This window comes from Rattus norvegicus, chromosome 17 (genome assembly GCF_021556685.1).
Source record: "Rattus norvegicus strain SHRSP/BbbUtx chromosome 17, alternate assembly SHRSP_T2T, whole genome shotgun sequence".
NCBI classification, from domain to species: domain Eukaryota; kingdom Metazoa; phylum Chordata; class Mammalia; order Rodentia; family Muridae; genus Rattus; species Rattus norvegicus.
Window position 1 is genome coordinate 38173181 of NC_141550.1, and position 12010 is coordinate 38185190.

Below are 12010 nucleotides of genomic sequence, written 5' to 3' on the forward strand. Positions count from 1 at the left end.
AATTGTCCATTTCCTGAAGATTTTCAAGTTTTGTTGAATATAGGTTTTTATAGTACGATCTGATGATTTTTTGAATTTCCTCTGAATCTGTTGTTATGTCTCCCTTTTCATTTCTGATTTTGTTAATTTGGACGCACTCTCTGTGTCCTCTCGTTAGTCTGGCTAAGGGTTTATCTATCTTGTTGATTTTCTCAAAGAACCAACTTTTGGTTCTGTTGATTCTTTCTATGGTCCTTTTTGTTTCTACTTGGTTGATTTCAGCTCTGAGTTTGATTATTTCCTGCCTTCTACTCCTCCTGGGTGTATTTGCTTCTTTTTGTTCTAGAGCTTTTAGGTGTGCTGTCAAGCTGCTGACATATGCTCTTTCCTGTTTCTTTCTGCAGGCACTCAGCGCTATGAGTTTTCCTCTTAGCACAGCTTTCATTGTGTCCCATAAGTTTGGGTATGTTTTACCTTCATTTTCATTAAATTCTAAAAAGTTTTTAATTTCTTTCTTTATTTCTTCCTTGACCAGGTTATCATTGAGTAGAGCATTGTTCAATTTCCACGTATATGTGGGCATTCTTCCCTTATTGTTATTGAAGACCAGTTTTAGGCCGTGGTGGTCCGATAGCACGCATGGGATTATTTCTATCTTTCTGTACCTGTTGAGGCCCGTTTTTTGACCAATTATATGGTCAGTTTTGGAGAAAGTACCATAAGGAGCTGAGAAGAAGGTATATCCTTTTGCTTTAGGATAAAATGTTCTATTAATATCCGTTAGGTCCATTTGGCTCATGACTTCTCTTAGTCTGTCTATATCTCTGTTTAATTTCTGTTTCCATGATCAGTCCATTGAAGAGAGTGGGGTGCTGAAATCTCCCACTATTATTGTGTGAGGTCCAATGTGTGTTTTGAGCTTTAGTAAGGTTTCTTTTACATATGTAGGTGCCCTTGTATTTGGGGCATAGATATTTAGGATTGAGAGTTCATCTTGGTGGATTTTTCCTTTGATGAATATGAAGTGTCCTTCCTTATCTTTTTTGATGACTTTTAGTTGAAAATTGATTTTATTTGATATTAGAATGGCTACTCCAGCTTGCTTCTTCTGACCATTTGCTTGGAAAGTTGTTTTCCAGCCTTTCACTCTGAGGTAGTGTCTGTCTTTGTCTCTGAGGTGTGTTTCCTGTAGGCAGCAGAATGCAGGGTCCTCGTTGCGTATCCACTTTTTTAATCTATGTCTTTTTATTGGGGAGTTGAGGCCATTGATGTTGAGAGATATTAAGGAATAGTGATTATTGCTTCCCGTTTTATTCATATTTGGATGTGAGGTTATGTTTGTGTGCTTTCTTTCTCTTTGTTTTGTTGCCAAGACGATTAGTTTCTTGCTTCTTCTAGGGTATAGCTTGCCTCCTTATGTTGGGCTTTACCATTTATTATCCTTTGTAGTGCTGGATTTGTAGAAAGATATTGTGTAAATTTGGTTTTGTCATGGAATATCTAGGTTTCTCCATCTATGTTAATTGAGAGTTTTGCAGGATACAGTAACCGGGCTGGCATTTGTGTTCTCTTAGGGTCTGTATGACATCAGTCCAGGATCTTCTGGCCTTCATAGTTTCTGGCGAGAAGTCTGGTGTGATTCTGATAGGTCTCCCTTTATATGTTACTTGATCTTTTTCCCTTACTGCTTTTAATATTCTTTCTTTATTTTGTGCATTTGGTGTTTTGACTATTATGTGACGGGAGTTGTTTCTTTTCTGGTCCAATCTATTTGGAGTTCTGTAGGCATCTTGTATGTCTATGGGTATCTCTTTTTTTAGGTTAGGGAAGTTTTCTTCTATGATTTTGTTGAAGATATTTACTGGTCCTTTGAGCTGGGAGTCTTCACTCTCTTCTATACCTATTATCCTTAGGTTTGATCTTCTCATTGAGTCCTGGATTTCCTGTATGTTTTGGACCAGTAGCTTTTTCCGCTTTACATTATTTTTGACAGTTGAGTCAATGATTTCTATGGAATCTTCTGCTCCTGAGATTCTCTCTTCCATCTCTTGAATTCTGTTGGTGAGGCTTGTATCTACAGCTCCTTGTCTCTTCTTTTGGTTTTCTATATCCAGGGTTGTTTCCATGTGTTCTTTCTTGATTGCTTCTATTTCCATTTTTAATTCCTTCAATTGTTTGATTGTGTTTTCCTGGAATTCTTTCAGGGATTTCTGCGATTCTTTCAGGGATTTTTGCGATTCCTCTCTGAAGGCTTCTACTTCTTTATTAATGTTTTCCTGTGTTTCCCTAAGGGAGTTCTTCACGTCTTTATTGAAGTCCTCCAGCATCATGATCAAATATGATTTTGAAACTAGATCTTGCTTTTCTGGTGTGTTTGGATATTTCATGTTTGCTTTGGTGGGAGAATTGGGCTCTGATGATGCCATGTAGTCTTGGTTTCTGTTGCTTGGGTTCCTGCGCTTGCCTCTCGCCATCAGATTATCTCTAGTGTTACTTTGTTCTGCTATTTCTGACAGTGGCTAGACTGTCCTATAAGCCTGTGTGTCAGGAGTGCTGTAGACCTGTTTTCCTCTCTTTCAGTCAGTTATGGGGACAGAGTGTTCTGCTTTCGGGCGTGTAGTTTTTCCTCTCTACAGGTCTTCAGCTGTTCCTGTGGGCCTGTGTCTTGAGTTCACCAGGCAGCTTTCTTGCAGCAGAAAAGTTGGTCTTACCTGTGGTCCCGAGGCTCAAGTTCGCTCGTGGGGTGCTGCCCACAGGCTCTCTGCAGCAGCAGCAACCAGGAAGACCTCTGCCGCCCCTTCCGGGAGCTTATGTGTACCAGGGTTCCATATGGCCTTTGGTGTTTTCCTCTGGCGTCCGAGATGTATGTACAGAGAGCAGTCTCTTCTGGTTTCCCAGGCTTGTCTGCCTCTCTGAAGGTTTAGCTCTCCCTCCCACGGGATTTGGGTGCAGAGAACTGTTTATCTGATCTGTTTCCTTCAGGTTCCGGCGGTGTCTCAGGCAGGGGTCCTGCCGCTCCTGGGCCCTCCCCCACGGGAGCCCAGAGGCCTTATACAGTTTCCTCTTGGGCCAGGGATTTGGGCAGGGCTGGGCAGTGTTGGTGGTCTCTTCCGCTCTGCAGCCTCAGGAGTGCCCACCTGATCAGGCGGTGAGGTCTCTTTCCCACAGGGTCTGGGAGCAGAGAGCAGGCTCCAGCCTTTGAAAACATGAGTTGAACTCTTTCAGAAGTGTGGTGCTTCTGAAATCCAACCGGAATATAAACAGAAATATAATCTGTCACAAATAGGTGCTAAAGCAATGTACAGTGACTGAAACAGTGGCTGAATTTAAAAATTATCAGTTACAAGTGACTAGAGATTTTTATGCAAAATATCACTCAGAAGCAAAAGAAGCCATTTTGCTTCCAAAACAATTTTCTTCAATTAGGTAAATTGTGCAATCTCTATAATATCATTGTAAAATAATTCACATTTGACAACTATACAAATAATTAATTTAGTTTAAGGTCTCCTGGGTTATTAAGGTCTGCTGAGTAATGACTGCATTAGTTCCTGCTTTATCCAGCATTCACTGGCATTTTCTGGGTGATGCCATCAGAATCAAACCTCCAAAGCTAGTCCCATCTGAGCTGTAATCACCGGGGACCTGAGCACTTCTGTTCACCCAAGAATAGGTTTTGCTTCTGATAATCATGTAATCAATACTAGGCATACATCTTCATTTACTCTTTTTTATTTTTATCTTTTCTGTAAATTAGAGTGGTATTGAATTTGATTAATTGTTCTGAATTTTACACGGCCTTGTTTTTTGAAAATATAATATTGTTCATTTCATTTAATTGAAAATTAAACTTATTTCTACAAAGAATTCTATTTTTTTCTATTTTTGTTGGAATGATTTTACAAAAAGACTTACTTTTTATGTGTGTGCTTAAGTGTACCTGAATGTATATTTGAATCACACGTGTGCAGCTGTCGTTGGAGGCCAGAAAAGAGATTAGATCCTTTTGAACTGAAGTTACAATCGCCATGTTCCTTACACATGTGTCTTACACCACTGTCACATTAGCCTTATTTCACTCACCAATATTGAAAGAATAAGGAAGAAGTCTGAGTTGAATCATACTTGTTCAGATCACCTGTTTTGGGATCATTGTGTATTTTTGTATTCTTCATGTTAGAATAATGTATGGAATTAGAATGAATTAGTAAAATCTACTCTTTCTTCTTGCCATGAGCAAAATTTTATGTTCAATCCTAACCCCGTACATATAACAGGGGCATTCTTATCATCAGAAGTCACAGAAATAAAGGTATTTTACAGACTCTGCAAAGAGCACTGAGCTTCAGAAACTGTGCTTGCTCACTTGAAAGTTGAGTCCATGGAGAGATTCATGTATGGAATTGCACTGGGGGACATGATAGCCCTGAAGCCCCTGACAGGCAGTTTTTTTTTTTTTTTTTTCTGACAGGCAGTTTTTATAGCAGGGTGACCACTTTAAGAGGACAGAGTGATTCTCACCCATTTGAGGAGGTTTTTGTCTGAGAAAGAGTTTCTTTAACAGGAAAAGTATAGGAATGTTCCTGTGGATGGGACAAATGATGAAGAAGAGAATTGTGGCATCCTTGTACTCTCCAGGGACAGTAGGAATGACAAGATTTCAGTGACAAGAGTAGACTTTGTTTCCTTTTCTTTAATCAGGTAGAGTCCTGAACTGGTTCTCCTGTGAGCTTCCTCCGACCAAACTCAGAAAACTTGGGGATTCCTTAGAGCCGTCCGAAGATACTGCAATATTTAGGAATTAGAAGTACAATTATGAATTCGGTATATCATTTTGGTTTTATGCATACCTACAAGATATAAAAATACTCCTGGCAATAGCTTTGGCTTAAACTACCATAAAAAATAAAGATGACGATCATAAATCAGAGCTCTGTTGCACTCTTCAGGTATAGATCCTATGTACAGGTGATCACTGACTGACATCATGAAAGTTAAACACCAGCTCTCTATTTCTAAAGTAGACTCAATTCCTCACGCTCTAATGCAGGCTCCTTCCCCCCTTCTCAACACCTCCTGTGGATCTCACAGACCACCCCCCATGTCCTTTCTACCTTGAATTCATCTCTGTGTGCCACATCCCAGTTTAGGTGGACACCCCTTGCTTAAAAGGTAGAATACACACCCGCGGATCCCGGCCCGCAGCAGCTCTCTGCTCCCAGACCCGGTGAGAGAGAGACCCAACCGCCTGGTCAGGTGGGCACTCCTGAGGCTGCAGAGCGGAAGAGACCACCAACACTGCTCACCCTGCCCACATCCCTGGCCCAAGAGGAAACTGTATAAGGCCTCTGGGCTCCCATGGGGGAGGACCCAGGAGCGGCAGGACCCCTGCCAGAGACACCGCCGGACCCTAAAGGAAACAGACCGGATAAACAGTTCTCTGCACCCAAATCCCATGGGAGGGAGAGCTAAACCTTCAGAGAGGCAGTCAAGCCTGGGAAACCAGAAGAGACTGCTCCCTGCACACACATCTCGGACGCCAGAGGAAAAAGCCAAAGACCATCTGGAACCCTGGTGCACTGAAGCTCCCGCAAGGGGCAGCACAGGTCTTCCTGGTTTCTGCCGCTGCAGAGAACCCCTGGGAAGCACCCCACGAGCGAACTTGAGCCTCGGGACCACAGGTAAGACCAAATTTTCTGCTGGAAGAAAGCTGCCTGGTGAGCTTGGGACGCACGAAAGCAGAATTTCTCTAGGACCGGGCACGTTCTGTGTTTACCGGAAGTCCCACACCCGCGGATCCCGGCCCGCAGCAGCTCTCTGCTCCCAGACCCGGTGAGAGAGAGACCCAACCGCCTGGTCAGGTGGGCACTCATGAGGCTGCAGAGCGGAAGAGACCACCAACACTGCTCACCCCTGCCCACATCCCTGGCCCAAGAGGAAACTGTATAAGGCCTCTGGGCTCCCGTGGGGGAGGGCCCAGGAGCGGCAGGACCCCTGCCAGAGACACCGCCGGACCCTGAAGGAAACAGACCGGATAAACAGTTCTCTGCACCCAAATCCCGTGGGAGGGAGAGCTAAACCTTCAGAGAGGCAGACAAGCCTGGGAAACCAGAAGAGACTGCTCCCTGCACACACATCTCGGATGCCAGAGGAAAAAGCCAAAGACCATCTGGAACCCTGGTGCACTGAAGCTCCCGGAAGGGGCGGCACAGGTCTTCCTGGTTCCCAGCTCAAAGGACCAGTAAATATCTTCAACAAAATCATAGAAGAAAACTTCCCTAACCTAAAAAAAGAGATACCCATAGGCATACAAGAAGCCTACAGAACTCCAAATAGATTGGACCAGAAAAGAAACACCTCCCGTCACATAATTGTCAAAACACCAAACGCACAAAATAAAGAAAGAATATTAAAAGCAGTAAGGGAAAAAGGTCAAGTAACATATAAAGGGAGACCTATCAGAATCACACCAGACTTCTCGCCAGAAACTATGAAGGCCAGAAGATCCTGGACTGATGTCATACAGACCCTAAGAGAACACAAATGCCAGCCCAGGTTACTGTATCCTGCAAAACTCTCAATTAACATAGATGGAGAAACCAAGATATTCCATGACAAAACCAAATTTACACAATATCTTTCTACAAATCCAGCACTACAAAGGATAATAAATGGTAAAGCCCAACATAAGGAGGCAAGCTATACCCTAGAAGAAGCAAGAAACTAATCGTCCTGGCAACAAAACAAAGAGAAGAAAAGCACACAAACATAACCTCACATCCAAATATGAATATAACGGGAAGCAATAATCACTATTCCTTAATATCTCTCAATATCAATGGCCTCAACTCCCCAATAAAAAGACATAGATTAACAAACTGGATACGCAACGAGGACCCTGCATTCTGCTGCCTACAGGAAACACACCTCAGAGACAAAGACAGACACTACCTCAGAGTGAAAGGCTGGAAAACAACTTTCCAAGCAAATGGTCAGAAGAAGCAAGCTGGAGTAGCCATTCTAATATCAAATAAAATCAATTTCCAACTAAAAGTCATCAAAAAAGATAAGGAAGGACACTTCATATTCATCAAAAGAAAAATCAACCAAGATGAACTCTCAATCCTAAATATCTATGCCCAAAATACAAGGGCACCTACATACGTAAAAGAAACCTTACTAAAGCTCAAAACACACATTGCACCTCACACAATAATAGTGGGAGATTTCAACACCCCACTCTCATCAATGGACAGATCATGGAAACAGAAATTAAACAGTGATGTAGACAGACTAAGAGAAGTCATGAGCCAAATGGACTTAACGGATATTTATAGAACATTCTATCCTCAAGCAAAAGGATATACCTTCTTCTCAGCTCCTCGTGGTACTTTCTCCAAAATTGACCATATAATTGGTCAAAAAACGGGCCTCAACAGGTACAGAAAGATAGAAATAATCCCATGCGTGCTATCGGACCACCACGGCCTAAAACTGGTCTTCAATAACAATAAGGGAAGAATGCCCACATATACGTGGAAATTGAACAATGCTCTACTCAATTATAACCTGGTCAAGGAAGAAATAAAGAAAGAAATTAAAAACTTTTTAGAATTTAATGAAAATGAAGGTAAAACATACCCAAACTTATGGGACACAATGAAAGCTGTGCTAAGAGGAAAACTCATAGCGCTGAGTGCCTGCAGAAAGAAACAGGAAAGAGCATATGTCAGCAGCTTGACAGCACACCTAAAAGATCTAGAACAAAAAGAAGCAAATACACCCAGGAGGAGTAGAAGGCAGGAAATAATCAAACTCAGAGCTGAAATCAACCAAGTAGAAACAAAAAGGACCATAGAAAGAATCAACAGGACCAAAAGTTGGTTCTTTGAGAAAATCAACAAGATAGATAAACCCTTAGCCAGACTAACGAGAAGACACAGAGAGTGTGTCCAAATTAACAAAATCAGAAATGAAAAGGGAGTCATAACTACAGATTCGGAGGAAATTCAAAAAATCATCAGATCTTACTATAAAAACCTATATTCAACAAAATTTGAAAATCTTCAGGAAATGGACAATTTCCTAGACAGATACCAGGTATCAAAGTTAAATCAGGAACAGATAAACCAGTTAAACAACCCCATAACTCCTAAGGAAATAGAAGCAGTCATTAAAGGTCTCCCAACCAAAAAGAGCCCAGGTCCAGACGGGTTTAGTGCAGAATTCTATCAAACCTTCATAGAAGACCTCATACCAATATTATCCAAACTATTCCACAAAATTGAAACAGATGGAGCCCTACCGAATTCCTTCTACGAAGCCACAATTACTCTTATACCTAAACCACACAAAGACACAACAAAGAAAGAGAACTTCAGACCAATTTCCCTTATGAATATCGACGCAAAAATACTCAATAAAATTCTGGCAAACCGAATTCAAGAGCACATCAAAACAATCATCCACCATGATCAAGTAGGCTTCATCCCAGGCATGCAGGGATGGTTTAATATACGGAAAACCATCAACGTGATCCATTATATAAACAAACTGAAAGAACAGAACCACATGATCATTTCATTAGATGCTGAGAAAGCATTTGACAAAATTCAACACCCCTTCATGATAAAAGTCCTGGAAAGAATAGGAATTCAAGGCCCATACCTAAACATAGTACAAGCCATATACAGCAAACCAGTTGCTAACATTAAACTAAATGGAGAGAAACTTGAAGCAATCCCACTAAAATCAGGGACTAGACAAGGCTGCCCACTCTCTCCCTACTCATTCAATATAGTTCTTCAAGTTCTAGCCAGAGCAATCAGACAACAAAAGGAGATCAAAGGGATACAGATCGGAAAAGAAGAGGTCAAAATATCACTATTTGCAGATGACATGATAGTATATTTAAGTGATCCCAAAAGTTCCACCAGAGAACTACTAAAGCTGATAAACAACTTCAGCAAAGTGGCTGGGTATAAAATTAACTCAAATAAATCAGTTGCCTTCCTCTATATAAAAGAGAAACAAGCCGAGAAAGAAATTAGGGAAACGACACCCTTCATAATAGACCCAAATAATATAAAGTACCTCGGTGTGACTTTAACCAAGCAAGTAAAAGATCTGTACAATAAGAACTTCAAGACACTGAGGAAAGAAATTGAAGAAGACCTCAGAAGATGGAAAGATCTCCCATGCTCATGGATTGGCAGGATTAATATGGTAAAAATGGCCATTTTACCAAAAGCAATCTACAGATTCAATGCAATCCCCATCAAAATACCAATCCAATTCTTCAAAGAGTTAGAGAGAACAATTTGCAAATTCATCTGGAATAACAAAAAACCCAGGATAGCTAAAGCTATCCTCAACAATAAAAGGACTTCAGGGGGAATCACTATCCCTGAACTCAAGCAGTATTACAGAGCAATAGTGATAAAAACTGCATGGTATTGGTACAGAGACAGACAGATAGACCAATGGAATAGAATTGAAGACCCAGAAATGAACCCACACACCTATGGTCACTTGATTTTTGACAAAGGAGCCAAAACCATCCAATGGAAAAAAGATAGCATTTTCAGCAAATGGTGCTGGTTCAACTGGAGGGCAACATGTAGAAGAATGCAGATCGATCCATCCTTATCACCCTGTACAAAGCTTAAGTCCAAGTGGATCAAGGACCTCCACATCAAACCAGACACACTCAAACTAATAGAAGAAAAACTAGGGAAGCATCTGGAACACATGGGCACTGGAAAAAATTTCCTGAACAAAACACCAATGGCTTATGCTCTAAGATCAAGAATCGACAAATGGGATCTCATAAAACTGCAAAGCTTCTGTCAGGCAAAGGACACTGTGGTTAGGACAAAACGGCAACCAACAGATTGGGGAAAGATCTTTACCAATCCTACAACAGATAGAGGCCTTATATCCAAAATATACAAAGAACTCAAGAAGTTAGACCGCAGGGAAACAAATAACCCTATTAAAAAATGGGGTTCAGAGCTAAACAAAGAATTCACAGCTGAGGAATGCCGAATGGCTGAGAAACACCTAAAGAAATGTTCAACATCTTTAGTCATAAGGGAAATGCAAATCAAAACAACCCTGAGATTTCACCTCACACCAGTGAGATTGGCTAAGATCAAAAAACAGGTGACAGCAGATGCTGGCGAGGATGTGGAGAAAGAGGAACACTCCTCCATTGTTGGTGGGATTGCAGACTGGTAAAACCATTCTGGAAATCAGTCTGGATGTTCCTCAGACAATTGGACATTGAACTGCCTGAGGATCCAGCTATACCTCTCTTGGGCATATACCCAAAAGATGCCTCAACATATAAAAGAGACACGTGCTCCACTATGTTCATCGCAGCCTTATTTATAATAGCCAGAAAATGGAAAGAACCCAGATGCCCTTCAACAGAGGAATGGATACAGAAAATGTGGTACATCTACACAATGGAATATTACTCAGCTATCAAAAACAACGAGTTTATGAAATTCGTAGGCAAATGGTTGGAACTGGAAAATATCATCCTGAGTGAGCTAACCCAATCACAGAAAGACATACATGGTATGCACTCATTGATAAGTGGCTATTAGCCCAAATGCTTGAATTACCCTAGATCCCTAGAACAAATGAAACTCAAAACGGATGATCAAAATGTGAATGCTTCACTCCTTCTTTAAATGAGGAAAAAGAATACCCTTGGCAGGGAAGGGAGAGGCAAAGATTAAAACAGAGACTGAAGGAACACCCATTCAGAGCCTGCCCCACATGTGGCCCATACATATACAGCCACCCAATTAGACAAGATGGATGAAGCAAAGAAGTGCAGACCGACAGGAGCCGGATGTAGATCGCTCCTGAGAGACACAGCCAGAATACAGCAAATACAGAGGCGAATGCCAGCAGCAAACCACTGAACTGAGAATAGGTCCCCTATTGAAGGAATCAGAGAAAGAACTGGAAGAGCTTGAAGGGGCTCGAGACCCCAAAAGTACAACAATGCCAAGCAATCAGAGCTTCCAGGGACTAAGCCACTACCTAAAGACTATACATGGACTGACCCTGGACTCTGACCCCATAGGTAGCAATGAATATCCTAGTAAGAGCACCAGTGGAAGGGGAAGCCCTGGGTCCTGCTAAGACTGAACCCCCAGTGAACTAGTCTATGGGGGGAGGTCGGCAATGGGGGGAGGGTTGGGAGGGGAACACCCATAAGGAAGGGGAGGGGGGAGGGGATGTTTGCCCGGAAACCGGGAAAGGGAATAACACTCGAAATGTATATAAGAAATACTCAAGTTAATAAAAAAAAAAAAGAAATGTTCAACATCTTTAGTCATAAGGGAAATGCAAATCAAAACAACCCTGAGATTTCACCTCACACCAGTGCGATTGGCTAAGATCAAAAACTCAGGTGACAGCAGATGCTGGCGAGGATGTGGAGAAAGAGGAACACTCCTCCATTGTTGGTGGGATTGCAGACTGGTAAAACCATTCTGGAAATCAGTCTGGAGGTTCCTCAGAAAATTGGACATTGAACTGCCTGAGGATCCAGCTATACCTCTCTTGGGCATATACCCAAAAGATGCCTCAACATATAAAAGAGACACGTGCTCCACTATGTTCATCGCAGCCTTATTTATAATAGCCAGAAAATGGAAAGAACCCAGATGCCCTTCAACAGAGGAATGGATACAGAAAATGTGGTACATCTACACAATGGAATATTACTCAGCTATCAAAAACAACGAGTTTATGAAATTCGTAGGCAAATGGTTGGAACTGGAAAATATCATCCTGAGTGAGCTAACCCAATCACAGAAAGACATACATGGTATGCACTCATTGATAAGTGGCTATTAGCCCAAATGCTTGAATTACCCTAGATCCCTAGAACAAACGAAACTCAAGACAGATGATCAAAATGTGAATGCTTCACTCCTTCTTTAAATGAGGAAAAAGAATACCCTTGGCAGGGAAGGGAGAGGCAAAGATTAAAACAGAGACTGAAGGA